The following is a 22,301-nucleotide window of genomic DNA, read 5'->3' on the forward strand; positions in this document are numbered from 1 at the left end:
TGATGTGTAGATAAAGACCCTCCTTTGCTTTTTTTTCAGGGTAGATACCTGTACCACACAGCTGTTCTAGTGCTGTGGGGAAGCTGCCACAGAATCAGAGAAACACTGACATGAATGTATCTGCCATAGTACATTTTCTTCTCATGCTAATTTTCCCTGTTGGAAACCTGATGTACAGAAATACAAGGTTTCCTATACCCGTTTTAGACTCTGCACCCTCTGTTTCTGATCTTTGGAGGTTGTTTGTTTGTTTGCTTGTTTGTTTTTACTTTTAAAAATAAGGAAATAGCACCAATATTTTTCAGATGTCCCTTGATAAGCCTTACATATAAAAGCTGACAAAATAGGTAAATTCCCAGGGTGCTGCAGTGTGAGGTGATTATCTAGCTTATTGTTTTCAAACACACTAAAGTCTAGGAAGTGCCAGTGAACACAACAGGGTGGTAGCAGACTGACCCCCAGCAGAGAAACAATCAGGTCTAGCAGAACATTCAGCTGTGGGGCCAGGAAAGAAAAGCTGACTTCCAGATGCCAGTGCTTTGGAAATTTTATCTGGAGTTGCACATATGGGTTCTGCATCTGCTCGGGTTATGCCAGCAGTCAGCGTCCAAATTGACACAGCTACCATGGCATGAGCAAGCAGAGGCACGACTATATGTCTGGGTCTCTGCTAAGACAGCTGTCAAAAGCAGTGATGTTCACCTTATGATATCTAATTTAGAGGACCAACCTGGGCTCTTTGAGTGATAGGTTTTAAGCACCCATGAGTCATTTCCAAATGGCCATCTTTGGAGGAATGTGGTGATGGTGAAGAACATATACACAGAGATCAGTCTGTGGGCATATATGAGCACATATATAATTATGATTTTTTTTGACCAGTATAATAGTGCTCAAGGAAAATTAGTATCAAATGATTTAGGACAATGATTTAAATTAGTGCATGGGAATTGTTGTCATAGAAAAATGGTTAACAAATCTAATAGTGACAGTATATGGCTTTCTCCTCTTTTGCGTGAAAAGACTCAAGTCCAGAAAACATTAGTTTTTGCCTTTCAGTAAGTACTTTTTTTAAATCTCATCATAATTACCCCAAGAGCAAGCTAAGTGACTCAGCATAAACAAGTCACCTTTTCATCTTTTGCATTCTCCAGAATCCTTCTTAAAAAGAGAAAAGGGTAGTTTTTACCTCCTGCTATCTCAACTTATTGGGAATAACCAATGGGCAAGAGTTAGGCATTGGGGGCCAATTTATATCTTTACTTTCAATTTCAGCCATTTGTTTATGTAACCTTCTACCTTCATTAAAACCATCAATTCCTGATAGATAACTGGATAGGTATGGGAGAAAAGAATGATTTATGTTGTTCTTTTTTATTTGTCTTTATATAGATAACCTATTTATCAGTAGTTTTGGGGACTTTTGTTAAATTGCTGTGCTTCTATTTTATTATTATAACTTTGCAGTTATAAACCATTTACTAAGTTTTAGACGCATTAGAGAAGTTCACAGATTTTGCAGGTGATATACAATAGTGATTGACATTAATAGGAATCTGGAGAGCATCCTGACATGCTATGTATAAATAACTATATTCTAATTTTTCTTTTGCAATTAGATGTTTTAGTGAAGAAAATATGCACTTTTAGCACTTATAGCACTTTAGATTATTCTTTTTTAAGATTTTATTTATTTGAGAGAGAGAGAGAGGGTGAAAGTTGGGGCAAGAGCAGAGAGAGAGAGGGACAAGCAGACTCTGCTAAGTGCAGAGCCCAATGTGGGGCTTGGCACAGAGCTTGATCCCATGACCCTGAGGTCATGACCCGAGCCAAAATCAAGAGTCAGGTGCTTAACTGACTGAGCCACCCACATGCCATCATTCTTAAATGTATTTTGTCACTCTTGAGTCTTGAGACACCACATGTCTGTGGTATGCCTGTTGATCTAGTGTATGCAGTTAGGCTTGATTTGGTCCCCATGATTTAGGTCCTTTGATCTTAGCATTGGAGCATTTATGTCGAGATAAAGAAAGCAACATGGAACCAGGACCTCAAATGACATGCCTAGCAAGCCAAAAGAGAGACCTTGGCTTTATAATCTTTAGTTTGCTACAACTCAGAGGCTCATACATATTTATGCACCTTTCCTACTCAGAGGTTGGTCTATCCAACATTAGATGAGTAGTGATCCTTTTTAGCTACCTCAGGATTGTATGGCCTGGAACATCCTGTCCTCAAAGAGAATGGCTAGCTAAGCTTCCATGAAGGCAGCCTGAATATTTGGGTCTGGGTGCTTAGGGTAGTAGTTGACCTGACTGAAGAAAAAGATATCCCCTCCTCCAGTTCTACTCTACACACTGGCAAAATTCAGAAGCCTGGAACTTAACTGAGAAGAATTTCTGTGCTGCTATCCCCAGCCACAGCATTTGATGATCCTTTTTTTCTGGCTTACATGGCCGGTAATGGTCAGGTTATAACTAAAAATGGAGATTCTCCTGGGATATTAGATGTATTCCAGAAGGCCATCAAAGAAGGTGCCTGTCTTTCCTCAGCTCAGGCATCCAGATGCAGGAGGTTAATGGTCTAGGGGCTGCCAGCATTTGTCCCTAAGTTCTACAGGCACTGCAGGAGAAGAAGGGGAGAGCTATGGAAAGGTGGTCTCCCAAAGTCCCCAGAGTAAAGGGCTGGTGTTGTGGTGGGTCCCCTATCACAAGGGCCTCTCATCAAAATGATGGTTGGTTTGTCACTAATCTACATACTAATTCAACACATATGTATTTATGTAATTATTGAATACTGGGGTTTGCAATTAGATACAAATACCAAGAAACAGTTATGGTCCTTGTTCTCATGGATTTCTCCAAGTCAGGCTAAGGAGATAGATAGAAAAATAAGTAATTGTGATAAAATTTTTGAGGAGCAGACCTAGAGGTATGAAAGACTCAAAAGGTGAAGGAAGCCCTGAGGGAAAAGTCTTGAATTCTTCATTGAGAATTAGAGAAGGTACCACAGGTTGTGTGATCCTTGAGCAGGACTTGGTGGGTGAGTGTGGTTCTACCAAGTCAGAAGGATAGGAAGACCTTCCAGATGATAAGAATGGCATGTCCAGGTGTTCAGAGCTTTGCAAAGATGTAGGAAGGGGTTCTGTGGGGAAAACAGAATGGGGTTTATATAAAGTTAGTATTGGCATTCTATTCATTTTGATTCCAAAAGGACTTATTGATTATTTTGTGCCAGTCCAGAGTTAAACTTGATAGATATTAATAAAAGGTCTCCCTTCTTCAGTTCACGTAGTGACTTCAGCATGGTGGGTAAAAGACGATCAGGAGAGGAGTCTAGACAGAATGTAAAGTTGAAACCAAATGCCAGGGCGTAGAGTTTGGACTTAACCTTGAACTCTCTGAATATAATTGGGATCTTCATGGGAGGTGAATGGGGGGAGGAAAAAGAACATGTGGGAAGGGGGAACAACCAGCAGTGGTTGGGATAGTTTCAGGCAAAGATGATGAGGCTTCAACTAGAAGATGATCATGAGATTGCAGTGGAGACAGAGCTGAGTGATGTTTTAGAAAAAAACAGTTGTACTCTTCTTTACAGATTGGGAAACTAAAGCTTAGAAAAGTTAAGTAGCTTATTCAAATTCATAGAGATAGCAAATAGTAGAGCTGAAATTTAAACCCAGACAATCCGATATGGAGACTGTGGTCTAAGGCCATGGGTAAGAGAATGAGATCTTGAATTTTAAAACCACAGGTTTTTATCATGTATATTTCATAGGAGTGATATGAGAACTAAATAATTGAACCCATGTAAAGCCCTTTGCAAAAAAAAGAATTAAAAAAAAAAATAAAGCCCTTTGCACCTGCCTGGCAACTGGTCAGGGCTCTATATCTGATACAATTATTATTGTTTTCATCATTATTATAAAACCTTTGTTCCTTGTCTCCTCTTCATGAGGCACATCACCTCTGATTATGCTGTAGACTTGTAAGCTTCCTAGGGTTAATGAAAGAAATAGTTCCTGCAAAAGAGGCTGTGAGTATCCTATCCTTAAAAAGACAGATGTCTTGGTATTGTGTACAATATATAACACATACTTGGCAAGACAGTGTAAGGAGGTAAATAATGATCATACTTTAAAACAAATGAGCAATCATTATTAATACATTTGGAATATAAAAAGGTTAGTCATTTGGAACAAATGTCATAAAAATATTCTACCGTGGGTACTGGACTTTAGAAACTATATGTGTTTCCTTTAGAGTACTTTTAATAATGACAAAGTCACTTCTCTCAAGATTGCTTTGCAGCCAGCTTTTCCATAGGGAAAGCAGAACTTGCTATGGGAATGCAATTGGATTAATTCACTGGCCTTCCTAATAACTCTCAAAATGTGTACATTATTAGAAAATGAACTTCATGTTAACTTTTTTGTTCAAACTCAACAGTGAAAGAATTGGATACCATAGTTTTGTTCTTTCTTTCATATGTCATTTACAAAGGGACACTTGTAGCTCTCACATCCTACAGGGCTTGAGTGAGTTCAGCAGGGCTACTGCTTGGGGTTGAAGCCACAATCTTAATTTTATTGAACATATTTTAGCGTGACATTAAGATGAAGCAAAAAGGTTAAATTTATCTTAGAAAAATCAAAGTTTCACTTAATACATGTTTATGATTTCATTTTAGAGCTAAGACATAATTAGCTATCTCTCATTTATAAAACAGAACATCTTTTCTTCCGTTTTTGTAAACCAGACACAATTTTTGAGTGAGGCTTATTGTTTCCTCCCTTTATGTGTGTTCATACTAAGTGCTGGTATAATTCCATTATGTTTTGACTTGAACATTAAATATTACCTTGAAGATACACTTTCCAGCAGTCGTTTTCTGATAGTGACATATTGTACTGTTTGAAGGGTGTCATATGGTCATCTGTCAGCCGAATGTTGTTCCATGGAAAGAATTTTATTCTTCAGATGTCATCTAGAATGCCTCAGGTTAAAAAGGAGAAATCTAACAGCATTCACAGATTCTGCATGTAAGGAAATGAGGCAAGGCCAGGATGGACCTAAGGTAGGTGGAAAGGGATTAGTCCACTCAGAATACAGTCTCTAATAAAGAGAATTGTTATATTTTGAGAATTTAAAATTTGATACAATTCGATTTTATGACAGAAAAGCACACACCTCCTTTAAGGACTTTTGGTACCTATCTCTCCTTGTCTTTTGACATGCATACGAAGGTGCAAACATGGCAGTAATAAGGTAGAAAAAGTGCCACCTCCCTACCAAAAAAAAAAAAAAAAGAAAAAATCTGAGAAAAATGCAGGAGATCAAGGCTTGCTTTATCAGAGACTAGAATGATAGAGAAAAGAAGAACATGTTCTTGCTTCAGAATAATTTAGCAGTCAATATTTCTATCGGTAATATTTCTTTCAACACGAATTAAGATGCTGGCCCTTATCCAAAGACACCTCATCCCCTATTACATTATAGATCTGCTCCAGCTGTGGCTGCTTTTATACAAAGAGGGCAAGTCTAATAGCCAATTTGTAGGGTATACTGCACCAAGTATGTGGGCGATGGATAGTCTCCACTAGATGCATTTTCCTTCTCTCTAATCTTTGCCGGAATATACCTAGAAATCCATGGATGCTATTATTTTCCTATCTTTAAAATGCAGGGAAAATATGCATCTGCGTTTGTATGTTACCTGGCATTTTTAGGATGTAGAATCAATACCCACACTAAGAAAAGAAGGGTGACACCTGTTTGTTTCTTATTTTATCACTGCATTTCATTGCTGAATTCTCTCAAAATAACTATGATTCTTCCTCCTCTCCCCCCCTTTTTTTTGCAATTTAATTAAAAACTGTAATTCTGTTCCTTAAAAGAAAAACTAAAGAGGCATACTATATATCCTGAACTTTTTTTTTTTGTAACAAATGTGTAGCTTGGAACATTTGCAAATTTAGATCTTCACCTGTCCCTACCATCCATTTATATTATGCATCCCTTTGAACTATATAATGTCCATCAAGGTAACAAGGAAGGGAATACTAAGGCACAGAAGTCTGAAGCATCATAATACTAAAGCAAATAATCAAATATGAAGAGATAAGAGTAGCTATTTAAGCAGAGGGAAAATAGAAGTCCATGAATTTTGGCCTCTATCTTAATTCACTACCGACATTACTTTTTTTTAAAGATTTTAATTTATTTTTTTCATGAGAGACAGAGAGAGGGAGAGGGAGGGAGGGAGAGAGAGAGAGAGAGAGAAGCAGAGACACAGGCAGAGGGAGAAGCAGGCTCCATGCAGGTTGCCCGACATGGGATTCGACCCCCGGACTCCAGGATCATGCCCTGGGCCGAAGGCAGGCGCTAAACCTCTGAGCCACCCAGAGATCCCCACTACTGACATTATTAACATCAGTTTTCATTTCAGGGTCATGATATCTCAAAGTCTTTTCTAAGTTCTGATAGAGAAGAGGAAGAGAAAAAGATAGAGGTAGAGATGGAGACAGAGGGAGAGGTGATTTTTTTTTTTTCAGGGCTGAGCAAACATTGCATTGAAGTTTTTATGGTCAGATATAGAAAAAGCACAAAGTGAGGCTGATAGTAATAACCTTGCTGTTAATCCTACAGAACGCCATGTTATTCTTCTTGGCTTTGCCAGAACTTCAGAGAAATGTTCACCTTTGGGTATATTGATGGCAGCAGAAGGTCTTGGATCAAACTCCCAGATATACTTCATCTCAAACATACCACAATTTTAAAATGACTAAATGAATTTCACATAAAGACAGTAGTTTTATTGATAAAGATTATCCCAATAAAGATAAATAAAAACATTTCCTGATAAATGAGCAACTGAAACATTTCTGGAGCTTTGTTTTCAGATTAGGATTGACATTTTCAGTTTAAAGAAAACAAGTTAAAGTGACAATTATTATGAGATCATTATATATTTATTGAGAAAGATTAGTTTGACTAATAGGATTATCTCAATAGTTCAAGGACAGGTGGGTAATAATCCTCTTGTCATAGTTTACTTTGTATAGATCTAAAAAGTTGGCTCATTTTTCCTGCTCTTAAGATTACACCTGGATTGTAACATGTATATATTAAACAGATATAAACCATACAACTGATAAATCACTGAACTCTACCTCTGAAACTAATAATACAATATCTGTTAATTAAGTGAATTTAAATATAAAAAATTAAATATAAACTAGAGGGAGAAGGAAGGAATTAATATTTACTGAATATTCATCAGATGCTATGTAACTGAGTTCTTTTTTTTTTTTTTATAGAGATTGGAATTCTAGAATTTTTTTTTAACTTTTTTTTTATTTTTTACGATAGTCATACAGAGAGAGAGGCAGAGACATAGGCAGAGGGAGAAGCAGGCTCCATGCACCGGGAGCCTGACGTGGGATTCGATCCTGGGTCTCCAGGATCGTGCCCTGGGCCAAAGGCAGGTGCCAAACCGCTGCGCCACCCAGGGATCCCTGTAACTGAGTTCTTAATACTCATGGTCTAATGAAGGAGCTGTTAATACCCCCATTTTATAGATAGGAGAAAAAAGGATCAAGGTCATTTAGCTAGTAAACGACGTTGATGAGATCCATACCTAGGTCTCTCTGAGCCTGGTGACTATGTTTTGTTTTGTTTGCATATAAATTTTAATAAAAAATAATGCAATAATAGCTTAAGAAATACTGAAGCTTAGAATTGGACTAAGAATTTATCAGCATTAGACCTATATTAATATACTTCTTTTCACACTAGTAGAACATTCTTTTGTGTTTTGTTATGACTATTTCCATAATTTCAAAGGGTCTGAAGGCCTAGAAAGCCCCTAAAAGCTAGTAGAGGAAACTCTGTCGTAGTGCATTGTTGGCATAGTATCTATTAAAATAAGGACAGATTTTACATTTTACCATTCACATTATCCTATTTTCTCCCTCACTTCTGGTCTTCTGCCAGTTGAATTTTTGCCTTTTTGCACTCCGTGTTTCTTCTCTTTCCTACTCCATGGCTTCTCAATTCATAAAATGTGAACTTGGAATCTGGAGGTTAACAGCAGAAGATGATCCTATCAGTCTTGTGGCCATGGCCATGGATTGTGATTTGCTGAGCATCTACAGGAAATCGCATTTAATGGAGTGCACTCTGGTAGATGTAAAGTCTCCCCCTTAAATCCTCATTTGTGATACTTATGAGAAAATATCCTTTCTATAGAGTATAATTTTCAAGATAAATTATATTTATTTTAATAATTATTTTCTACTGAATAATATGACAGCATCTTGTATTTGTTGAGATAAGTGATGGAAAAGTAATGGCTCAAGTCTGTCAACTAGCAACTTGTTAATAAAATATGCCTATATCAAGATGCCTTATTTAATAGGGATCATTATTAGTTGATGATTTCCTTAACCGATCAAAATGTTACCTGTTAAGCTAGGGTAACTATACTTCTGATCATTTTTAAAAGTGGCCAGGGAGAGACTTCTTATGAAGCTAGACGAATAAGCAATAAGGAAGTCCTACAAAAACAGCTGCTACAACTTGCATTTCTATGGATGGCATACTTTAGCCAGAAGATAGAAGTTACCCATAGCCATGCGTCACATCTAGAGAGCTCTAGGTGGGAGTGTTTGCACCGTTTCTAAGTCCCAATGTCTTCTGCTTCCAGTTCTTTCCCCTTCAGCTAGCTGCTACCAGTTACATGTATTTTAGGTAATACTCTTCCTTTACTGTTGACAAAAAAAGGGGGGGGGGAGAAGGGGTAGAAAATTTTGTTTACTCGTGTAACAAATTGAGATAGAGTTAATTTTCAGGTTTGCAGCTGAATTATTAGAGATTACTATGTTACAAATGGCAAAAGAAGGGCCTCTCACCTGTGTGGTAATGCTGTCAGGGACCCTGTGGCTGTTGGCTCAGTTCATGATGTATTATACTGCAAGCATTTCAGTACTCTCAGGGGATCACTGGTCCTACCATAAGGTCAAGAGTTAACTACTTGTATTTTAGCTGTGTACTGCTATCAATACCGCTCCTATGGAAACCTCACTTGACGTCATTTTTGAGTCTTTGTGACTCTAGTAAAGCTTTAGTAAAAGTCAATAAGAACATTAGACTGTTGTCTATATTATTACTTGCCACTTCCTGCCAGCAATCCACCAATTCATTAGCAGAGAGTTTTGGAACTCTTGCTTGATTATTTATGCAGTCAATAGCAAGGCTTGTCTGCATTCATAATTGTTTGATTTTATGGCCTCTTCTTTAAACAAACATTGTCTATGGTAATGTGATGCCCTGATGGATGGGAAAGGTTTTGTCTGTGAATATCATTTAGATAATTAAAAATGACAGATGAAATCGCCCGCTGTCTTGACCTGTACTTTGTTCCCTCAGTGATGCTGAAGAGATGCTGATTGCTGTCAATCAAAACCCATTGGAGGTTTGTAAATTCTGGCTGCTGTGAACTCTGACCCCCACTGTTGATCTGAAATAGATAATAACCTTGAAATTCTATTAGAATTTAAAAACAGTTTTACTAAAGGGGCACAGTATATATTTCTTTTCCTCTAGAACACAGTTACTTAATGTCACTCTTTGCCATATCCAGAATTAAAGTGAAACAGAATGCTTAGCAAAGCTTGATGTAACAAATCAGAGCAAAGATCTTATTCTATAATCCCAAGCTCCTGATTAGAATTCCCATCTACCGGCCTAGGAGAAGATATAAACTTCCGCTTTTGCAACTTCAATGGCTGCTAATGGTTAGAACTTTGTTTTGTTAGTGTTTTTTTTTTTTTTTTGCTCATGTTTACTAATTCCGTTATTGAATGAATTATTTCCATGCCAGCATGATTTTCATTTAGTATATTCTTTCCATATTGATCCTATAAATCTTCCAAACCACTGTTTTTCCCAAGCCAAAGGAAATAACACAACTAGAATTTTGAAGACAGTAGAGACCCAAAGGCCACTGTTGATGCCCAAAGTTCTCAACAAACATCATCAAAACCTTAGGTCAAGAGATCAGGCTGATAAATACATTTGCCTTGCAAATTGTTCTTTATCGTTACTCAGACACTAAAATATATTCAGAAGCCCCACTAGTTTTTAAAATACACTCACAGGAGGATGGTCATGGGAATGGCGGAAGAAAATAATCGTATTTCTCAATATAGGAACCATTAAACTAGCCAACAGCAAAAAAATCTAATGATTCTACAGTCTCAAAAATTATAACAATTAGGCACTGGCAGTTTTTAGTGCACTGGTTGTAGCAAATGTATATCATAACAGGAGCAGTGCAATAAGAGAATTGCGAATAGCAGAGATCTCTTGAAAGGTGACTGTGAAGTAGTGTTGGTTTTTCTATTAGAGAAACTTCTTCAGAGTTTAATGAATCTGTGAAGGGTCATGAAGAGTTATTATCATTGTTTTGCATTTTGTAATCAGCAGATACTTTGAAATAATATTAGTTATGTCAGTGCCTCGGTGACAATGGAAAATAAACATTATCGTTGATATTTGGCAGTTGATGGAAGTATCAGAAGCGTAGTAATTCTTACCTTTTTTTTGGGGGGGGCCCTTATCCAGAATCAACCATGAACTATGTAAGAACACAATTCAAGTGTTCTTTTTTTTAACCTTGATAAATGAATTTTGGATAAATTTATTATTACCTAATAAAAACCAGTACAGTAAATATAAATGTGAATATATCTATTTTTGAAACCTGTTTTTAACAGCTTAGCACAAGTCTACCTTTTCAGTAAAGCTTTTCTTGTTCTTTCAAGTCCCCCAGGATGACCTATTCCTCTAATATTTTGGCACTTACTGTGTTTTGCCTTATTAGGACTTTCATTTATTCATTCATTCACTCAATCATTCATTTTTTTTATTCACTAGCCAGCACTAATTAAAGAACATTCAGGTATTAAGCACCTTTCACAGCACTAATTATTCTGCATTTTCATCTTTTCCTCCCAGATAAATGATAGGCAAAAGGATTTGAACACCCAGTGTTGCCTTTATAGACTAGGTTATTCCTACTCCTGAATGAGTATCTTTGTCTCTCTTGAGTGACTTTGCTCCAACAGGTTCTCAGGAAGCATCTAATCAACTTTTAACATGGGCTTGTTTCACTTGGGTGTAGGAAAATGAGGAGTGCAAAAGGGAGAGTGAAGAGCCTATGAACTTCGTTGAGAAAAGTAGCTTGCAAATTTTGTTAGCCCAGGCTCTATGGCAGTTTCTATAATGAAGATCAAGGCTCAGTTCATTTGGATCATAAACATCATAACCATAGTTGAATCAAGAATGGGATGACTCAACTTTCATTTTTCCATCCCAAGTTCTTCTCCTTTCCTTATGCCTTTGACATAACACCATTTGATTTAATGGTGGAAGTACAGTCTCCACTTCCTCTTGACTCTGGGCAGGGGAGAGGGTCAAACATGTGAGATCTCAGTTCAAGGGACAGTATCTCAATTATTTTAACCTGAAGGATTACATAATTCCCTGTTAGCTATTAGACTGATTAAGTTTTGTATGCCAGAACAATTATTTGTTTCAGATTAAATCATGCCACCTGCACTAATATTTTGAGCCTGTTTCACCAGGAGAGAAAACCATTTAGCTACTAAAACCCCTCATGCTTCCAGGCCCTTCTGTTCCTTTTAGTGTTCCCTATTATATCATATTCACAAATTATACATAATCTCCTAAATCCTAAATTTCTTGGCAAGGAATCTTTGTGCTTATTTTGTCTACTTTCTTTTTTGACCTTTTATGATGCTTAGGATGCATTTGAAAGAATCTCAGCTGAACTTATTACTCTATATTCACCATATATTGAGTGTATACATATAGCACATCTGTCTGTGAAAAATGCTTCCAGTCTAACACAACATGCACAAATGCTTGCTTTATGGGAATTTCATAACTATAAGCATGTCCAGTTATCAGTGACTCCATGGTAACCTTATTTTGATGCTCAAGACTTCCATTCTATCATATGATAGAGGATGCAGATAGAAAATGATAGTGTTAGAACAGATTTGCACAGTGTAAGGGGAGGATAACAAATCCACAGGGAATGGTAAGCTTGACACTGAGTTAAGAAGAGAGTGCTCTCTTGCCTTTTAAAAAATAAGTTGTAATGTTGACATCATAAAAGGCCAATTTGTGCCAAATTCATGAAGTTACAGAACCATGACTTGATGCTCACCCAGTGTTGTGTGTCCTAACTCCTAGAAGACCTACTTATAAATAGAGCTCTATAGAGAGATGGAGCTTCTGCTAGTACTTGGTAAACACTTACTGAGTGCTATGTCACTTTACAAGGCACTTCCAAACTGACATCATCTCCTGTATTCTGGGTTGAAGACAGTGATTGCTCCCATTATTCATATGGAGAAACTAAAATTCAGAGAACTGAGGTGATATGTTCCAAGTCCCACAGTTACCCAACAGCAGAAATGGGGTTTCTGTCTTTAATTTTTCGGAATCTAAATCCAGAGTTCTTTATGCTACAACACAGCACTTCTAGGTGTATCATTACATCAGCACTTTATTCTAATAAGTCTCTTGCAGGAAATTAATAATTTTCATTGTTGCAAATAATTGCCACTGCACTGTATGTGCCACATTTTCTACTAAGTGTCTTAACTTAATTCAACGGGTTCTCCAACAAAATAGAGGAAGCAAGTATTATCATCTAGATTTTAGGGATGAAAAAAACCTGATGTTTAGAGATTAGTTCATCAAAGCACAAAATAATTTAGCCAGAATTCAAATCCAGCTCTGCATCTGTCCAGAGCTTGTGCTCTTGACCATCCCACTCTGAGAAACAACACGTATACAGCAGAGAAGACACTTAATCAGATAGATACCTTTGATGCCAGCCCTAACAGTATATGGTTCTATACAGGCCAAAAATAGACATGCAGATTCTCTGACTTTTTTTTTGAAGATTTTATTTATGTATTCATGAGTGACACAGAGAGAGAGGCAGAGACATAGGCAGAGGGAGAAGCAGGCTCCATGCAGGGAGCCCAATGTGGGACTCGATCATCACTCCCTGGGCCGAAGGGAGGCACTCAGCTGCTGAGCCACCCAGGCATCCCAGTTCTCTGATCATTTAACTGAATTCAGTACACTTGGGGAGAGGTGGTAATTTTTGTTTGGCTTCATTTTACTAAGTTCAGCCAAACTGATTTATATGAATCCTCTTTCAGCCAAACTGATTTGTATGAATCCTCCAATTATCTTTTCAGTATGCCTATGCCAGAAATTTTGTTAGAGAAACATTCTTTTCATTTCACCCTCTCAGGGAGGGATGATTAAGAAAAATCAAGTGCTAGTGGCAGCTGTGTCTCAGAGAGAAGGTTTTTTTCTACCTGATTATCCAGTTGTTTTGAGGATGGCAGTTCACACTGCTCAAAGAAGAGTCTAATTTCCCAAAGATTAATAATATTAAAGAAAGTTAAATGAAGCAAACAGCATGCCACTCTGTGTAGGGCCCCAGTCAATACCACACTGCCCAATTCCCCTCTTGCTATTGGGAAGATAATTACCGAACCTCTGTTCATGTGAAGTAAATGAATTTTGAATCCTCTGTATATTTAATTATCTAAGACTGAACCTTTGTTATTTTTCTTAAAAAAAAAAAAAAAAAAAGCCAGGTAAACCTCTGTGGTGTATTCTGAGCACTAATTACTTCCCCAAATCTCAGCACTATTTTAACATGCTCTTAGTAATATGCTCTAAGTGTTACTGGATTTATTAGCATGCTTTTATAAGAGCTTCCTCTTAATAAGGATGTTTATTTTGCCAATCTGCTTCTGGTTTACCATTGACTTTTTGTTTGTCTCTAAGTGTATTTTGGCCTTAAACAAGTACAGATTTGAAAGATTTGTGAAACAGATCTAAAGGAGTAAATCTGTAATATATTGAAAGTCCTTTGCCCATAAATAGGGCCCATCTATCCTTTGGAAATGGAGTTTTTATGGCTTCGGTCATTATTCTTAAATAGCAAAGAAGTGTTGATTGTTCATTTTGAAGAGATAGGGATAGTTTAAAATTACCAAAATTTGCTTAAAGCACATAAACTCTACCTTTGAGTACAAAGTGTTTTTTTTTTTTTTAATTCTGAGGGGCTCCCGAGGTTATATTTTGCTACAATATGAAAATTAATTGTGACAATAAAGGCCATGATTATAAGCCTTTCACACTGTCCCACTGTGACAATTAGCTCCCAATTGTTAGACCATTTATTTATTAGAACATTAAGAATTGGAGCTGTCTTGACTTGTAACTGAAAATAGATTATTATTGAGATTGGTTATGAACCCAAAGGACACACCATAAAGTGTTTTATTGTTTGAGAATAACAGTGTATTTCAAGATAATACAGTTGGGTCACCTCTGATAGATGTTAGGAGCAATGTTGTAAAAGGTATCTACTAACAGGCGACTTTCCTCCAAACTCTGTCATACAGCCAGTTTTCTGTAGCGAGAATGAACTTTTAAAATAAGTGTATTGTTTGTGAAGAGAGTCTGACATGCAGGCAGCATGATCAAAGGGATCGTTTTTTCCTTAGAAACATTGAGAGCTTGCTCTTCCAGGAGAACAAGGTAAGGCAGGCGTCCCTGAAAGTATGCAGGCTGTTTCCTAAAGAGCAACAAGGAGAATGAGGAAAAAGCCTCCATTAAACTTTCAAAGAGACATATGTTTCAAACAGACTTGTTCAGCACTTATTCCCTCTGTAAGAGTGCAGCAGCTCTGTAGATGTCTCTGCATCTGTGGATGGACAACCATCCATGAGGAGGCAGACATTACAAAGATAAACGAGAAATGGATGGAGTCCATTCTCAATGACTGTCCTAACTCCTGACTTGTAAGTGAAGTTTAGATGCCCCTCCTCCTCCATCTTATCCCACAAAAGTAAGCCTTTTTTTTTTGTAAGTATTTTTATTTATTTGATTTTTTAAAAAACTTGCTAGCCTTAGGTCTGGAAGATTTCTTAGTATTTACTGTAAACCTGTATTCAAAGACAGCATAAGGTAGTGGTTAAGGGTATTCACTGTAGACACAAATTCCCTTTTTCCTGTACCAGGCTCAGCTGCATATTAGCTGTGTGATCTTAAGCACTTTAACCATCTGCCTCGGTTTCCTCACCTGAAAACTGAAACCAAACTGATACTTAAAGTCTGAAGGGAGAAAGCATTTAGGATAGTAGTGTACAGGGATCCCTGGGTGGCGCAGCGGTTTGGCGCCTGCCTTTGGCCCAGGGCGCGATCCTGGGGACCCGGGATCGAATCCCACATCGGGCTCCCAGTGCATGGAGCCTGCTTCTCCCTCTGCCTGTGTCTCTGCCTCTCTCTCTCTCTCTCTCTGTGACTATCATAAATAAATAAAAATTGAAAAAAAATATTAAAAAAAAAAAGGATAGTAGTGTACACATTATCTGTGTGCCATATACAGCAGCCCCTATTACAATTCTTTTTTATTACCCAAAGTAATCATTTTGGTTACTTAAGAAACTTTTTTGAGGCTTATCAGCAAAAAACTGTATTTGCTGCTTCTGATAATTAAACTTGTAGTTTTCCTTCATCTTTGCACATTTTGTAATAATTTGCTTTATATATCTAAAGATAGCTTGGAAGTTCATTAGAGACTAATATCTTTTTTCAATTTGTCAAACACAGTTGTCATTAAAAGATATCAGTGAAATACCTGAATTGAAGCATTGAAACTCCACAAATAATTTCTGAATTCCAAGAAAAGAAAATAGCTTGAGGGATATAATAATACTCAACCTGCAAGTGTGGAAATCTTGCTCACACCTTATCCCTGTGGAAAATCCAAGTTAAGTTCTGACTTGTTGGGGCTGAGAGAAAAAGACTAAAAAAAAAAAAACAAAAAAACAAAAAACAAAATCCTGGCACAATATGGACTTATTTTAAATCTAAGTCTCACAGTATTAAGTAAAGGCTAAAACTGGTGATTGTTTAGAAAATTAGAGGCACAGTCTTGCTATAAAATCGTTTTGCCAGATACACCAGTGGAGCTAATTAACAAAAATACAAATGGCTCTAGAAAGAGTACGGACTAGAATTTAAATAAACAACATAACCAGAGATGCTCTGAGTATGACTGGAGAAAGGTTTGACTGTGAAGTACTCTTGCCTGTACTAGATAATTCACATTCAGTGGCATTTGGAAACATTTTTAACTAGATGGCTGGCAGTATGTATTTGCCCATAGGAAAAACAGTCACATCAGGCATTTTATTAATACCTATCTAGGATTTCAGTTTTATCAAAGTTAACCTGGATTGGAAACCAACTTACATGCTTTTTGTCCTTTCTCTTATGGTGCTTTTCCCTTCATTTGAAAAGGGATTCCCAAGTGGAAGGAAGATGACTTGATAGATTTCATACATATTGGATACTGTAGAATGCAAAGTTATGATATGTAAGTTAGCAGACAGTTTCCAAGATGGCACAAAGTTGCCTTTTAGAAATTATTTACCCCTGTCAGAACCTTATAAAATAGACCTGTGATATACCTTAAGGTATTCGTTGACTTATTTCCAGAAATCTGGCAAGTCTGAAAATTGGATTTCCACTGTCAAGCATTGATAGTCAGAGGCCAGTGCAGAGAGCACAGGATGAGAACCCATTTTCCCTTCTGGGGGGAAGGGCCTTGTTACCCTGGCCTCGGTCACATTCTAATCATAGCCCTCAGGACTTCTAGGAAGCTCTACACACAGCTGCCTTACTTTCAGGAAACTGGAGTTTGTATTATTCGATAGCAAGGTGTTAAATAATTTGGTGGGTCCTCTTCTTGAATCTTTGAAGGGTGCGTTATAGGAAGCCATTTGTCATGTCTCACTGCCACCTGTGTGGAATATTGACTCAGTTTTGGTTCTGGCCTTGCCTCTGCTGCATATCTTTGAGCACATTTCATTCTTCATTGTGAATTGAATGTAATAAGAAGACCTTTTGTGAGAGGAGGGTGGTATTTTGAAGATTAAGTGAGATGATACTTAGAAAGCACCACTAAGGAAGTACTGAAACAATATTGGTTACTCTAAAATGTATCTATTGGGTTTGTTATAGTGCCATGATTTTGTATAGTAAGAATGCCACAGAAAGATTCCTCCACTACATCATATTTTAAAGAGTATACAACTGCCCAACACCCTGTCCAAAGGCCTTCGTTGCTGGAGGTGCTCACAGATCTTTGGTGGAAACTCTCTCTAGCTGTAGAAGTGAGCCCCAAGGATAACATTGATGTGAGAATCAACTCTCTTTCAAGTTAAAAAGTTTGCATATTTTTTTTAAGTTGAAGGAAAATGAAATGACACCTTCTGTGGCCTGGAGAGGCCCACCAAAGACCAAGGCTTATCCCTATAAACAGGGGGTCATCTGGAAAATCCATGGCTGGTCTAATATCCACTATAATTCATATAATTCACTGTCCAGTACCCGTTTGGGTCAGAAAGTCCTTTTGTGTTTCTAACTTAAGTATCTCATAATAACTGAGTTTCTTTCTGCTTTCCTTGTACTTGAAGTCACTTTCAAAACCAACATCCACTCAGGGGTGTCCTGTGGGCACCAAGTCCCTCACTGGCATTTTTCTTCTGAATCTGAAAATCCCCATTTAAACTCTCAAAGATAAATTAGTATGTCTCTCCAATACCCTCAGTATCAAATGAGACGTTAAGTAATGTGACCGTCAAGAAATGGGTTGAAGAAAGTAATATTCTTGGAACCTGGACAACCTCTAACTATCCTTGGGGAGTACATCTGTAAGTAGGCACTGAACCCTGTGAGAGACACCCTCAGATGTTCTTTCCACTGAGCCGGCTCTGGACTCAGGTAGCAGGCCTGCAGAGTCCCCTCCGGTCTCTCCTGTGGGGCTGTGGACATTTACCTCTTCTCCATGGTCACAGTCCTCTCCTGACTTTTGGATCTGGGAGTAAGCAAGCTTAAGAATCACCGCAGGGGCCTCTTTCCTGACATTCCTTGACTCTACCATCCTCAGGAGCTGTCACCAGTTGTCTGAAGCTCTGTCACCATCCTGTTATTTTTATATTTATTCACGTATGCATCCTGTCATTGAATACACTGTGCCTTCTCTGTGCCTGAGTGCTGGCTGCAGAGGCCATGGGCATTGGCACAAAGCCCCAGGAGTCTAACACTGTGGAGAGAAGCACCATTTTTGACAAGGGCTACTAAGCGGTTCTTCACGTGTGTTAGTTTGGTGGCTATCAAATTCCAGCAAATAATGATGTGAGGGAGAGAATCTCAGCTCTCTCTCTGTGGAGTAGGGCTGGGGAATAGTAGCTTTCGCCCCTCCCTGGGTAAGCACATTTATAGTGGATGCTGAGACCTGGCACTGGTGGGGGCAAAAGAATTTTTATTTTTTTTTTTTTTTTTTTTTTTTTTTTTTTTAATTTTATTTATTTATGATAGTCACAGAGAGAGAGAGAGAGAGAGACAGAGGGAGAAGCAGGCTCCATGCACCGGGAGCCCGACGTGGGATTCGATCCCGGGTCTCCAGGATCGCGCCCTGGGCCAAAGGCAGGTGCCAAACCGCTGCGCCACCCAGGGATCCCCAAAAGAATTTTTAGATCAAAGAGGAACCCCAGAAGAGATCTGTGAACAATAGAAAGTCACCAGACAAAACCTCCAAGTTTCCATTTTTATCAGTCATTGCATTTCCCTACAATTGCAGCATTTTTTAAAAGAAACATTTCCAAAGCCTCAAAGCTTTGAAATATTAAAGAGAAATAAATGAACCAGAACTTGAAAAACCAGAACTTGGAAAGTTGGTTTGCTCACAGGAAAATTGTGGGGCTTCTTTTTTCATTTGAAATTAATGTAAAGGCAGTTCCCCAACTAGAGTGGAAAGCTTATTTGTTTGTTTTTGTAAATAGGCATAAAAAAGAGCATAGAAAATGTGTACCTCACTCTTTGATGCTTAGCGGGAGGTTTGTGATTTTTTTTCATAACTTAAGCCTAAGAAAAATGCAATAGTACAATACATCACTGATACAACAGTCTGATAGATTTATAAAATGTTTAGTGAATGTATTCTGCTTAGACCAGCAGGAACACCTGCTTCTATTATTCCATCACTGATAAAATGGTAAATAGCTTATGTCAGTCATACAGCTTGCATAAAGCCACATAGTTTACTTGTGGGGTTGGCCATTTGTATGGAATTATATGGAGTTTGTGTTCAATCTCTTCGTTAAATGATTTAGTAAAATTAGAGGGTCATAAACGGACAGTGACACCATTTTAATCTTTGTTCATTTTATCTTTTCTGTCTACTCCCTACTTCTCTTGATCATACTTCCTCCAGTAGAAACTGGAAGACATACCTCCCAGGGATTATTATTATGGTCCATGGGTAGCAGTGGGCATCTAGATGGTCAGCCTGATGTCATTTCTTTTTTTTTTTTTTTTTCAGTGTGGTTTGGTTTCTCTCTTGATCAGTGAGAACTATAACATAAAATCTGACAGTCTTCTATCCTCCCACTATCCAATTTAATTAAGCAGTGACCACTAATAATGGAGAAGGAAAAGCACAGCCATATTCAAATGACATAAAGATAATGCTGCAAAAGACCAGTACTCATGATGCTCAGTGTCCCTTCCCTGACGAGGGAAATGGGAAGAGACACTTTTTTCCTATCTGAAAACGCTTTCCTCATCTAGCTGGAAAGACCAACAGTTCCTAGTGCCAAGTCCAAGTAGCACTCGGTGTCTCTTCCTCTTCTTGGACTGAAGAACTGAAACCAAATTCTTCCCAGAGGTGCAAGTTCTTGTCGGGACAGCACAAGTAGCAGGCATTCTGCTTTTCCTTAGAAACTTAGAAGGAAAAACACTTAAATGTTGAAGTCCTCCCCTTTTACTTTCTTGGCTTATGGAAGAGGCCTCCAGTAATCAAAGTGAAAGACCTGACATGGATGCCCTAGGATTTTACTGATGTGCTGTGTAGCACATCGACAGAAATATCTCTTGTTAAGCCAGACTTCTGTCATTGATACCACTCTCCCTTCCTTTTCATTCTCTTTAAGTCTTACAGCTAGTCTGGTATCTATTTTATTGTAGCTCAATGATCTCAAATACTATTTATCTATTCCTATCAATGGATAGTAAATATTTTCATGATTGCCGAGATGTATGCCTTTTTTTTTTTTTTAAAGTGACCTAGGTTTTACACCTTTGGCTATCAGATTCTTGAATATTAATTAGAGGCCACCTAAGATCAGATAGCTACTGAAAATTATATATGATTTAAAATTCCTGTATAATAGACACAACATGAAAATGACATAGGAGTTTGTGGAAAATGATAGACTGTAGCCTCTGGAATGAGAATTATATATCGTTTCCTCAATTTTACTTGATAAAATCAGGCATAGAACATATTCAGTAGGTTCTGCTGCCCAGTTCCTCCTCCCTAGAAGACCAGTAATGTGAACAAAGAAATTTTCATGTCTGGTCCAGTCTTCGTCTGTCCGTCTTGTGTTGCTCTTGTTTCCCCGTCTGTATTGTAATGCCTGCATCTATCTTTGGGGCCTGTTTACTAAACCCAGAGAGCTCTTGGTTTTGGCTTTTGCATCTCCGCAAGTCCTTGGTCTTGATCCATAGATTTGCACAGGAGGCTTTGCTTCTGGTGTGCTCTGCAATGTTGGTTGCCTGCTTTCCTCTTTGATGGGAATGGCTGAAAATGGCTGCATGTTGCTGCAGCTCTCTGCCTCAAGTGCCTGGATGATCTGGACCTGTGATCTTTGTCAGCTGCCTCCTTTCTACACTGTCAGCATTTGGCATTGCTATGACTTGGGGGTGGGGAGTGGGGGTGGAAGCCCTTTAGTCAGGAAGAAGTCATTTCTGAACAAAATAAGAGCTGAAGTTGGATCTTCCGTGGGGCAGAGCCATCATGCTTTCTATGAAGGACGTTCTCCTTCCTCTCACCTCAGAAGTAATTTGTGAGTAATTCAGAAGTGTTTCATGCTCTCATGCACTGACAAATAAATAATAAATATAAATCACATGGACATGAATGAAACCATGAAGCTGACTACTACTTTGTACACTGATGAGATTTGATCACTTCCAGATCTTTACTACAGAAGGCTTCCATGAGGCAACTTCTTTTACTAACTCCAACTTGTAGACAACCCTGAATTGTTTATATTATTTTATGGTTATTTTGCTTTGTCTTAGGAAAAACTTTTTTAAAACCCCTAGAAAAATCCCAACTTTAAAAATCTCATGACATCTATAGGAGCATTGTTAAGATTTATCACAGTTTCCTTTTCTATAGCAATAGGAGATTCAAAATAAGATATTAGAAACCCATTTTCCCCCACTATCCTAACACTCTGCTGGAGTCTTCTCTTAGATAATATTTCACTCAGTCTTCTACTGAAGATATCTTGCACTGCATTACTCCTTCAGATAACTGTATATGAGAAGGTCCCTTCATAGAAGGGAATTCATTCATTCACAAATAAAAAGAGTAAAAAAAAGTCAGTGTATTCATTTAAATCTGATTAGACTCCTCTTCATTATTTTCTGAATAAGCCCACCCTCTTGGCAAATAATAAATAATAATAATAGAAAGCTGGTGTAATAAACTTTTTACCAAGGTAATATAAGAGATGCAGGAGAAGAATGTCCTTCAAGCGTGAACTTAAATCTAAAATATATGAAATAAAGTAAATGTAGTCAATGTCTCATTAAGAATTTACATTCAGAATTAACGTTTCTGTCCTTGGAACATAACTATAACAGCAGAACCTATTGCTATATCTTTTTATGGTCAACTTGACACTGGTAGTCTCTCTCAGAATATTGAGACATGGCCTGCCCACCTCTTCTCCAAGCAAAATAGTAAATAAACATGAGTGTGTGTGTAGGAAGAGAATAGAGTGTAAAAAGGAGGAAGAGAAAGGGAGACTAAAGTAAGAATTGGAGAGAATTACCAACAAAAAAAAAATCCTATGCTTTTCCAGAAATCCATTAAAGAGTCAAGAATCTGTTGGCCATGGAGGGTTCTGACTTCAGTGTCGTGCCTCTGGTAGTAGCTGTTGTGTGTTTTTCATATGCCTTATGGGCATCTGAAAGAAAAGCACCAATAAGAGGAAATGGATAATCCTGGGCCAGCTTGTGTCCTTTAGCCATTCATTCATGCCTTCCCTTCCTCCAAAGAGCTTAAGTCAATATGTATCTCTTCATTTAGTCAGA

The 22,301-nt window shown here is 37.8% G+C and overlaps 1 protein-coding gene and 1 long non-coding RNA gene across 8 annotated transcripts in view; one reads left to right on the forward strand and one right to left on the reverse strand.

Moving 5' to 3' along the window:
* The window catches only part of NPAS3 (neuronal PAS domain protein 3), an 839,196-nt gene that overhangs the window by 416,657 nt on the left and 400,238 nt on the right, over positions 1-22,301 (forward strand). The gene's annotated exons all lie outside the window — the stretch shown is intronic.
* LOC144320048 (uncharacterized) lies at positions 7,951-9,023 on the reverse strand. The gene is made up of 3 exons (XR_013385637.1): positions 8,912-9,023; positions 8,626-8,767; positions 7,951-8,077 (listed from the first exon to the last, which is right to left on the reverse strand). It is a non-coding gene; the product is annotated as an uncharacterized LOC144320048 (long non-coding RNA).

The sequence above is a fragment of the Canis aureus genome, chromosome 9, assembly GCF_053574225.1.
Source record: "Canis aureus isolate CA01 chromosome 9, VMU_Caureus_v.1.0, whole genome shotgun sequence".
NCBI classification, from domain to species: Eukaryota; Metazoa; Chordata; class Mammalia; order Carnivora; family Canidae; genus Canis; species Canis aureus.